Consider the following 11,016-nt stretch of genomic DNA (forward strand, 5'->3'; position numbering starts at 1 on the left):
ACGTGTACCAGCCCATGTCTCAACTATTAACAGAAGATGCTCTACTGCTTGAGAGAGAAAATATAGGAGGTACACGCCACGGGCCACCCTATGGTTTTACCTGCGGGATCACGGAGAAGACATGAGAAAGTGGGACGGAAAACCTACCTCAGTTCTGGAGCAATGGGTGCGTGAACTGAAGAGGAGAACAACTGTCAATGGTGATCCTCCCAAGAAAGTTGCTGCTCCAGTGTTTGGTGAGCAGCTTCCCAGATGGAGTGGAAGAGCTGATTTTACTCCAGCTCCTGTGATAAGGAATACTAATCCCTTTCTACAAGACATAAGTGGATAATCTTTTGGTCACTATTAGAGGGGCCCTGCCTCCAGCCAGGTGGAGGAGAGGGATAATCAGGTTTACTGGACTGTGAGGATCAGATGGCCTGGCACATCAGTCCCACAGAAGTATAAGGCTGTAGTAGGTGCCGGTGCACAGTGTACCCTGATGCCATCAAGGTATCAAGGGGTGGAACCCATTTGTATTTTTGGAGTGACAGGAGGATCCCAAGAGTTAACTGTACTGGAAGCTGAAATCAGCCTGACTGGGAGGAAGTGACAAAAGCACCCCATTGTGACTGGTCCAGGGGCTCCATGCATCCTTGGCATAGACTATCTCAGGCGAGGGTACTTCAAAGACCCAAAAGGGTACTGATGGGCTTTCGGTATTGCTGCCTTGGAGATGGATGAAATTAAGCAGCTGTCCACCTTGCCTGGTCTCTCAGAGGATCCTTCTGTTGTGGGGTTGCTGAAGGTCGAAGAACAACAAGTGCCAATTGCGACCACAGCAGTGCACCGGTGGCAATATCGCACCAACGGACACTCCCTGATTCCTATCCATAAGCTGATCTGTAGACTGGAGAGCCAAGGAGTGATCAGCAGGACCCGCTCACCCTTTAATAGTCCCATATGGCCGGTGCAAAAGTCTAATGGAGAGTGGAGACTAACAGTAGACTATCGTGGCCTGAACGAAGTCACACCACCATTGAGTGCTGCTGTACCAGACATGCTAGAACTTCAGTAAGAACTGGAGTCAAAGGCAGCCAAGTGGTATGCCACAACTGATATTGCCAATGCGTTTTTCTCAATCCCTTTGGCAGCAGAATGCGGGCCACAGTTTGCTTTCACCTGGGAGGGGCGTCCAGTACACTTGGAACCGACTGCCCCAGGGGTGGAAACACAGCCCTACCATCTGCCATGGATTGATCCAGACTGCACTGGAACAGGGGCAAGCTCCAGAACACCTGCAATACATTGATGACTGTGGCGAACGAAAGGCACGGACTCAGAGCATCTTCATGCAGCAAATCACTTTATTGCCTATTGCTCTAGCTTTTATACCATTCTAGCAAAAGATATTTTTAGCCTATTGCTCTAACTCTTATACCAAGCTATTTTATCACATCATCATGTTTATTTCCTGGTTTACAGTTTTGTTTTTTCAACGTTCTTTGTCGTTTCACAAACAGTCCCAAAATAACCAGTTCCTTAACTTTCTGTTCTCCTACTCCTGTCCACCTGGGTTGCTCTGCTTGATCACACAGTGTACTTTGCTTCGTCTTTAACTCTTTCTTCTCCAGCCAAGCAGTTACTTCTCTTTGGCAATAATCAAATAGTTTCCATCCTCTCTCACATCTCCCCCTTCTTTATTTATCTACGAAAGGGCAAGGTTTGCATATAACTGTGTGACCATAACCTGATTCATACTTCGTTTGATTGATCATTGAACACAAGAAAAAAGACAAGGAAGACATAAGGCAATCATTAATACAGCAATCAAAGCTATTAAAATAAACCCTGCGATATTTTTGACCCACTGTCCAAAATTCCCGAGCCATGAAAACAGACCAAAAGCATCCCACCCCTGATTTAGCTGCAAGGGATACTCTTGTCAATTGATTCTGAGTGGTCGCTTAGATTCATGCAACACATCCCATCAAAATCCTTCCACCTATGTTTAAATAACACAGACACAAGCACGCTCTTGCTCAGCCTCCTCCATGTGCATGTATCTGCTCATTAGTTTTATCAAATGTGCAAGGCCCCCCAACTGCTCTACTGACTGAGCTAGCCATTACGATTTAAAAAGTTCAAGACAAATGTTGCTTTCCATAGTCTATCTTGTGGGGAGTCTTAATCCCGGTTCCCCCTTTTCTTTTTTTTTTTTTTTCAGTTAACATGTCTTTGAGGGAGCCTGGTGTGGCCCATAGACAACTGGGCATGCCACCGCTACCCCCATGTCCCCTCGGTTAAGAGCTTCCCGTCTGCTGTCCTGCCATCGGTCTTCTGGACCGCACTCCTGCTTCCCTGTAAATGGATGCAACTCAGCAGGAGGAGAAAACAAGTCCGGCTCCTTCTCCGGATCTACAAAACCAGGATCAAAGTGGTCCCTAGGGTTGTTAGGATCATCAGGGTTATCAGGGTCATCACCCGACTCAGCCGCTCCTGACAGAGGTGCTTGCGCCACGAGGATCGTCGTGATCAGCGGTGAGGACTGCGATGGCAAAGGAGGCGCAGACGGGGAGATAGAAGGGGCCGTGGGGGGGGCAGCTGGTGATGAGGCTTCAGGAGATTTTACCCCCTCACGAGCATCGGTAGCTTCCTTAGACGTGATGGCATCAGAGGCAGTGCTGGTCTGTACCTGGCGAAGAGTGGCCACAATCTGCCACGAGGTTGCCAAATGCTTCCCTGCTGTGGGGTCCCTGTTTGAAGCAGCATCATGCAGCCGTTTACCAACAACTTGCCAAGCGGAGATTTGGAAAGTGCCGCCAGCTGAAAAGTCAGGCGCTTTATCATGGATCTATTCTAACAAAGTCACAAGTTGCGGACCTGATACGGGCCGATGCTGAGCTTCAAGCAGACGGTGCCTTACTTCCAGACTGTGCTGCTGATCTCGGGATAACTTCCCTCCCATGGTTCCTAACCGCTCACCTGCTTACCGGTGTGGGTGCACAATATCAAAGTTCCCGCGGCTCCTCGTTCAGTCAGGCTATGCCACCGGTTCATGCTCCGTGAGCCTCCTATTTATGTCCCAGTTCGGGCAGCCATTTGTGGCGCATGAAAGGCACGGACTCAGAGCATCTTCATGCAGCAAATCACTTTATTGCCTATTGCTCTACCTTTTATACCAAGCTAGTTTTAGCACATCATGTTTAGTTCCTGGTTTACAGTTTTGTTTTTTCCAACATTCTTCGTCGTTTCACAAACAGTCCCAAAATAACTAGTTCCTTGTCTTTCTGTTCTCCTACTCCTGTCCACCTGGGTTGCTCTGCTTGATCACACAGTGTACTTTGCTTCTTCTTTAACTCTTTCTTCTCCAGCCAAGCAGTTACTTCTCTTTGGCAATAATCAAATAGTTTCCATCCTCTCCTACACTTCATGAATGCGAAACATGCTGCAATTAAGCAAGCCAAGCGGTTAAAGCCTCTCTGGTGCGGAGGACGATGGCTGAAGTACAAGTACAGGGAGGCCTGGCAGATTGACTATGTCACACTCCCACCGACCCGCCAAGGCAAGCGCTATGTGCTTACCATGGTGGAAGCAACCACCGGATGGCTGGAAACATGCTGTGCCCCACGCCACTGCCCGGAACACTATCCTGGGCCTTGAGAAACAAGTCTTGTGGCGACACAGCACCCCAGAGAGGATTGAGTCAGACAATGGGACTCATTTCCAGAACAACCTTATAGACACTTGGGCCAAAGAGCATGGTATTGAGTGGGTATATCACATCCCCTACCATGCACCAGCCTCTGGGAAAATTGAACGGTACAATGGGCTGTTAAAAACTACACTGAGAGCAATGGGTGGTGGGACTTTCAAACACTGGGATACACATTTACCAAAAGTCACCTGGTTGGTCAACATGAGGGGATCTGCCAACAGGGCTGGCCCAGCCCAATCAGAACTTTTACGTACTGTAGAGGGGGATAAAGTTCCTGTGGTGCACATAAAGAATTTGTTGGGGAAGACAGTCTGGGTTATTCCTGCTTTAGGTAAAGGCAAACCCACTCATGGGATTGCTTTTGCTCAGGGACCTGGATGCACTTGGTGGGTAATGCGGGAAGATGGGGAAGTCCGATGTTTACCTCAAGGGGATTTAATTTTGGGGGAAAACAGCCAATGAACTCAATTATATGCTGTTGCCTGCTATGTAACACTTTTATAGCCCATCGGCTAGATGCCCATTCTCCACCACTCTGGGCTTTGAAAAGAAGATATGTGCTGTCATGATCATCAGTGGAGAATAAAGTCATGGGAAAAGCCAGCAGCAGCAGCAGAACTGTCCTCGGGTTACCAGCGACTGACCCTGACTTCCCTTGGATCATCACCCCAACAAAGAATGAACTTGGATGAAACCAGACGAGCTCAGCAGTGACCAGACGAGTTGGGCGGTGTCATCAGCAGGCAACAATCCAACACTACACACCGTCCCTCCTGCCCTGAAAGGCTATTACAAGAGATGGAGTTTGATGTCACAGACTGGATGAATTCAGCAAACTTTATAGGGATGGTCCATGGACTAAGGAATGATATGTCTCTCTTTGGTGTATATATATATATATATGAGACAAAAAGCGATGGTACATTTTAAAATATGGGATCTGAGCATGATGTGAATGGTATGGACTAAGGGGCGGATACTGTCCTGGGTTCAGCTGCAGCAGCCATTTTTCTCCTTCTTAGTAGCTGGTGCAATGCTGTGGTTTTGACTTTAGCCTGGGAACAACGCTGATAACACCGATGTTTTCAGTTGTTGCTAAGTATTGCTTACTCTGATCAAGGATGTCTCATGCTCTGCCAGGGAGGAGTGGCACAAGAACGGGGAGGAAGCAGAAACAGGACACCTGACCCAAACTGGCCAAAGGGGTATTCCATACCACAGCATGTCATGTCCAATGTATAAACTGGGGGGAGTTACCCAGAAGGCCCAGGTCGCTGCTTGGGTCGGGCTGAGTATCGGTCGGTGGGTGGTGAGCAATTGTATCCTCTCCCTTTGTTATTTCCCTTATTGTTATTATCATTGGTGGTAGCAGTAGTGGTTTGTATTATACCTTAGTTACTGCACTGCTCTTACCTCAACCCCTGGGAGTTACATTCGTTTGATTCTCCTCCTCACCCCTCCGGGAGTGGGGGGAGGAAGAAAAGGGAGAGTGAGCGAGCAGCTGTGTGGTTCCGAGTTACCGGCTGGGCTTAAACCGCAACAATGATAGAAGCAAATTCTGGTCATTTTGTAACTTTTGTTTTGACAGCTTTGCAGACTCAAATGCTCAAATGGACCAAGCCTGAGAACCGACCTGGCTAATGAATATAGCCTGTGTTCTGTGGAGTTGTGTCAGAGTGTGGATTTGGGGTGAGGGAGGGCTGAATTTTTACCGGTGCTTTGGAGCATGGGCAGTTGAACTTTGCTTGTATCTTTGCAGGCTGTAAAGCGTGCTGCAAGTGGTCTATCGCATAAGCCTCTAGTGGAGTGTATTCTCAGGGGGTGACTCAGCTTGAATTACTCTGGAAAAAGAGGCTGCCTAAAAGCAAGTCTTCATACCCATTACAGTGAGTTGTCTCACTGATATTTTTGCCTTCCTTTGGCTGGATATTAGGGACCCATATCTACAGGGACCTCCGTGCGCAGTTCAGCATCTGAGGAAGTTACTTCTCAGCTGCTCCTCTTGTTTCCTTTCCTTTAGACTGCAAATCATTTTTTTCCTGTGCTAATGGATATAGAAGAGCCCTAACAGCAACTTGGGTTTTTTGTCTGTAGCTGTACTCTTAAAACCAGTTTCCCATTTACAGAGGAGAATGTGCTTGGAGGGAAGGTGGAGCTTCCACCCAGAAAAAGGTGCACACATCAAAATAGTGACCCTGAGGGCGTGCGCTTCTTAAAAGAAGGAAATGCGGAATGATGCTATGAGATCTTGACCAATGTATTTGCCTCACATCTCCTGAAATTCATTCTTTCTCCCCCTGTGTAACAGATTCATGTGAAATTCCATCCAACAGCATCTAACAGCAGCTGAGGAACCTTCCTGCATAGCTGCAATATGTGCACAATATTTAGTTTTAGGGTCCTAATTTTGAGGGCGAAGATGAGATTTTGGAGGAGTCCTAATTTCAAGATATTTACCATTTTCTTACTCTTTTTCCTCTGGGCTGGAGCCATAGTCTGTACCATATTTACAGTTTCTGGGCTGATTATCAGCACTAATAAGTTTTCAGTAGACCAGCCAGGCTAGTTCTGCTAGGGCCTCTGACATGGCCTGTGAATCTGTGAGGGAGAATGAAGAAGCTGTGGGCCATGATCTGGTATTTGATGCCTTGCTGTCACAATAGGTTCACTGGTGGCCCAGCTGGACCTGACTTCCATTCTGCAAAACGTTGAGCAGTAAGGAACATTGTTCTCAAGAGGTTTATCATGTGTAGAGATGCAAAATAGGTAGAAAGAAGACCTAAAGAGCATTCAAAGAGTGCTGGGAATCTGCATAGCTTTCATCCAGAGCAGACCTCACCCCCTGAAAGCCTGCTCATTTTCAAGAGAATGCAGTGAGACCCCACATGGAGCAGTTGGCTCTGACATCATTAATAATGATGGCAATATTTGCTACTCAAAGTTGGGACAAAATTACTTTATTTATTTAGCCATCTGTTTACAATAAATTTTCACCATCTTTTCCTTTTATCCACAGATTACTTTTGTATCCATATGCCACATTTTGCTGTTCTAACAGCTTCTCAAAGGATTGCTATATTTAGACCTGTAATAATGGATGTATGCATGACTCCTCAGCTAGCAAGCAGCTTATTAACTCAGATTGGTGCCTTGTTCTTGCATTTCTTATATTTCAATGCAAGTATACATTTTAAGGTAGAATACCTGTGATAAAGCAGAAGCAGGAGTATAAAACCAAGGGGAGCTCAAGAACATTTGGGTTTTGTTATGTTCTTTCCCTTTTCTGTTCAGTGCATTTTGGGTGTGGTGTTCTTACTGGAGTGATGTACTGTACTGTTGCACTGCACAGGTTGCGTGATTTTCAGTAATCACATACAAGTGGTTGTAGTCAGAAATAAAATGAATAAACAGTGACACTGAATCAGTCTTACATGAGCCAAGTTAGTGTGTCAAAATCATCAGGACTTCCTGGTATGTTAGTCCTGTTCAGCTGTGGTCTTCTGCAGTAATGAATATGCTATAATGATGTAAAACGACTTGGTTGGCTTAGCGTGATGACGCTTATACACAGCTCTCCAGTGGAATAGGTGGTCTTGGGAAGATTTTGCCTCAGCCTTCCACAGGCATCCGACAGACTAGATGGTTGTTTGCCAGGTAAATTCCCTGGGCTCCCAACAGAAACATGGTTCTTGCTGTGTTTAGGTGGAGTCGGGGAGATTGTTCAGTAGTTAAGCGCAGGAGCCTAACCTTAGGTAATGTGAGTAGATCTCCCAGAATGCATGTTGCTTACAGTAAACAAGGGAGAGTTCTGCTTATGATTGTATCCTTGTCCCAGGATCTGTAAAATAATTATGTTCTTTGAATTTTCCAGTTATTACGATGTGTGAGATTGCAGAAACTTTATTCAGATCTACTCACCACCTGTGTGGTGCAGCTTATTAACAATGAAAACAGCATGACTAATAGTTCATAGAATCACAGAATCCCTTGGGTTGGAAGGGACCTTAAAGATCATCTGATTCCAACCCCCTGCCATGGGCAGAGACATCTTCTACTAGACCAGGCTGCTCAAAGCCCCATCGAACCTGACCTTGAACACTGCCAGGGGTGGGGCAGCCACAGCTTCTCTGGGCAACTTGGTCCAGTGTTCCACCACCTTCACAGTGAAGAATGTTTTCTTAATGTCTAATCTGAATCTACCCTCTGTCAGCCTAAAGCCGTTCCCCCTTGTCCTGTCACTACATGCCCTTGTAAAAAGTCCCTGTCCAGATTTCTTGTAGGCCCCCTTTAGGTACTGGAAGACTGTTACAAGGTCTCCCCTGATCCTTCTCTTCTCCATGCTGAACAAACCCAACTCTCTCAGCTTCTTTTAATAGGACGGGTGCTCTAGCCCCATGATGGTCTTTGTGGCCCTTCTCTGGACTTGCTCCAATAGGACCAAACCCCTCTTTTTTTGGGGTCCCAGAGCTGAGGACTTTGACTCTTTAAAACTGTAATCCAGAATGCATTGCATGATTACAGTAAAACCTTCAGAGAATTTAATGGGACAACGTATGCTTGTAAAAGACTGCAGAAAACAGCTGCATTTCCTTTTTCAGGGGCTAGAAAAGAGGCAGACTAAAGGACGTTGGCTTGGGTGTGGGAATATTGTCCTCTGAGTTAAACTGCCATGGGTTGTCTTTGAAAATGGAATGATTTTAATATTCTACAGGAAACTGTATTAAAAGAAGGGGAAAGGAGAAATCTGTAAAGGCACAGCAGCGATTTCTTCTTTCTCTTTCATTAGCTTGCACAGCTGGGCCAGCACAGGTTCTAGTCAATCTTTTCTGAAATAAAAAATAATGTTATAATTTGCAGGCAGGTTTCCATATGAACAGAAACAAAGACTCAGAAGCACGAAGCTTCATCTCCTAAGGAAATCTCTTCCAATATACTGGTAGGTTATAAGAATTATACCTTCTTTTTTTTTTTTTTTTTTAATTTCTATTCCCATTTTCTGAAAGCCTTATAAATGCACTTAATTTCAGCTTTATAAATGCACTCAATTTCGGCTTTATAAATGCACTTAATTTCAGCTTTATAAATACACTTAATTTCATGTTGTCTTTAAAAAGATGAACTATCTTTAAAAAAAAGAAGTTTGGTTTGCATCAACTTTGATACGTGGCTTGTTAGATCAAACCAAGCCAGATAACTTTGCGGTACAATGAGGAAAAAAGTGTTACAGTGGAAGTTCATATTTTGTGTGTTATTTCATAATTTTGCATGAAAAGTTCTTTGTTTCTGATTGATGACTGAAGTTGTTGTTTTAAGAGGGAGAGTCTTTGGAACCTTTCAGGAAATGCTGACCTAACTGTGTAGTGTACTTCTCCTGTGTAAACAAAAGGGGGAAAGAAAAGACAGCTTTTACTGGCAAGGGAAACTGGCTTTACTGATGTCATGAATCAGCTCTGTGTTAGACAACCAGGATGGCTCTTCTGTGAACTGATAACATTTAATGCTTTCTAGCTGAACAGCTGTTTTTTAAGAGCTATTAACAGCTGTGCAATAACTGCAATTAAAATCTCCATGATAAACTAGTTTTAATCCCAGACACTAATAGAGTTCAATGAAGGAACTGAAATTTCTTGATGACCAATGAGAAATCGTCTTTCTGGCTGTAAATTAGTCTATCAGACTACTTGTTTGAATTGAGGTATTTGAGGACGAGAGATGAAATCTTAGAAACCGAAGCAACTGTGAGCAGGTGTCTCAAAAATGTGGCTTGGATTACTTAGTTAAAGGATATAGAAATGCGATGACATTTTTCATAAAATGAAATCTTTTTCCTTAGAGCCGTTTGACCAGAAGTGATGTTTTCTGTGGGCCTGTGTGTGCTCTGGTGTTTTCAAAGAAGCCCACGAACCCGACATGAAGTGGAAAGTTGAAGCGCTGTGATTTGTTAAGTTAAAACAAAGTAGACATTCTCAACCTATAGAAATATTCTATTTAAAAATAAATCCAAGTGGATCATGCAAAGCTAAAATCTTAATTCTATTGAAAGCAATTGACTTAAGTAAAACTTCATAGATAGCTGTGTTTTGCAAGATAGTTCCTTTTGCTTGTCTTCAGGGTTTTTTTTTCAATTCCTTTTTCAAAAAAATAATTTCATGGTCAAGTAGATAGGCTTTCTATATTTAATTTTGTACAGTCTTCTTTTCTTTTACCCCTCTGCCTGGACCTTTTCTGCAGAAGCTTTGCTGTGATTTATCTTTTCAAGCTCCCATAATAAAGAATTAGCTAGTTTAATAGTGAAGCTGAAGTTAGTGAGATTCAAATATTATGTAAGCCTCAAATTAAAAAAAATGAAAAAGATACTAAGGGTCTAGTGGAGGGCCACAAGGATGATCAGGGATCTGGAGCATCTCTCTTAGGAGAGACTGCGAGAGCTGGGCCTCTTTAGCCTAGAGAAGAGAACACTGAGAGGGGATCTCATTAATGCATATAAATATCTCAAAAGTGGATGCCAGGAGGATGGTGCCAGACTCTTTTTGGTGGTGTCCAGCAGCAGGATGAGGAGCGGTGGCCATAAACTAAAACACAGGAAGTTTCACCTCAACATGAGGATGAACTTCTTTACGCTGAGGGTGGCAGAGCACTGGAACAGGCTGCCCAGGGAGGTCGTGAAGTCTCCTTCTCTGGAGATATTCGAAACTCGACTGGACACGTTTCTGTCCAACCTGCTCTAGGTGGCCCTGCCTTGGCTCGGGCGTTGGACTAGAGGATCTCCAGAGGTCCCTTCCAACGCCAGTGATTCCGTGGTTCTCTGATATTTGGAAACTTTCTCTAAAAAGAGAAAAAATGTTTTACTGAAATAACTAAAAAGCTTGGGCTTTTCAAAGAATTGCTAGGAGACTCTTTCTTGATATATCAAGGAAATGATAGATCTTTGACCAAAACCACATACCAAAACAGTAGTGATGAACTAAATGGGACTCTGTGGCACTTGTTGATTCATAGTAAGCTCTAACCTGGAGGAGGAAGGAAATGGGGGTTGAGTCAGGGGACTGGCCTCTTCCTGTCCATCAGTACTGACCAGACTGATAGGGAAATGCAGATCAGCAGAGCTTAGGGGTTGGTAGGTGAGCTATGAGAACTGTTAATGCTGCATTTTTTAGAGCTATGTGTGGAGCTTCGGTACCTGTCTCAGTACTGGACCAGGTTGCATTAATTTTCTGGCTTCTTGGTTATTAGTTTGCAGTCTGAAACCTGATTTTCTTTTGTAATGTAAACCATGGCTGACCAGTAGTCTTGGTCAGCAATATTAGTCCCTATCCTGC

The 11,016-nt window shown here is 44.5% G+C and overlaps 1 long non-coding RNA gene across 1 annotated transcript in view; it reads left to right on the top strand.

Annotated features, from left to right (window-relative positions):
- The window catches only part of LOC115610878, a 29,583-nt gene extending 19,388 nt beyond the window's left edge, over positions 1-10,195 (top strand). Inside the window, exons 3-4 of the long non-coding RNA XR_003992373.1 lie at positions 8,555-8,633; positions 9,531-10,195. This is a non-coding gene — a long non-coding RNA (uncharacterized LOC115610878). The remainder of the gene's footprint in view (positions 1-8,554; positions 8,634-9,530) is intronic.
- Positions 10,196-11,016: the final 821 nt, after the last annotated feature.

This window comes from Strigops habroptila, chromosome 7 (genome assembly GCF_004027225.2).
Source record: "Strigops habroptila isolate Jane chromosome 7, bStrHab1.2.pri, whole genome shotgun sequence".
Taxonomy (NCBI): domain Eukaryota; kingdom Metazoa; phylum Chordata; class Aves; order Psittaciformes; family Psittacidae; genus Strigops; species Strigops habroptila.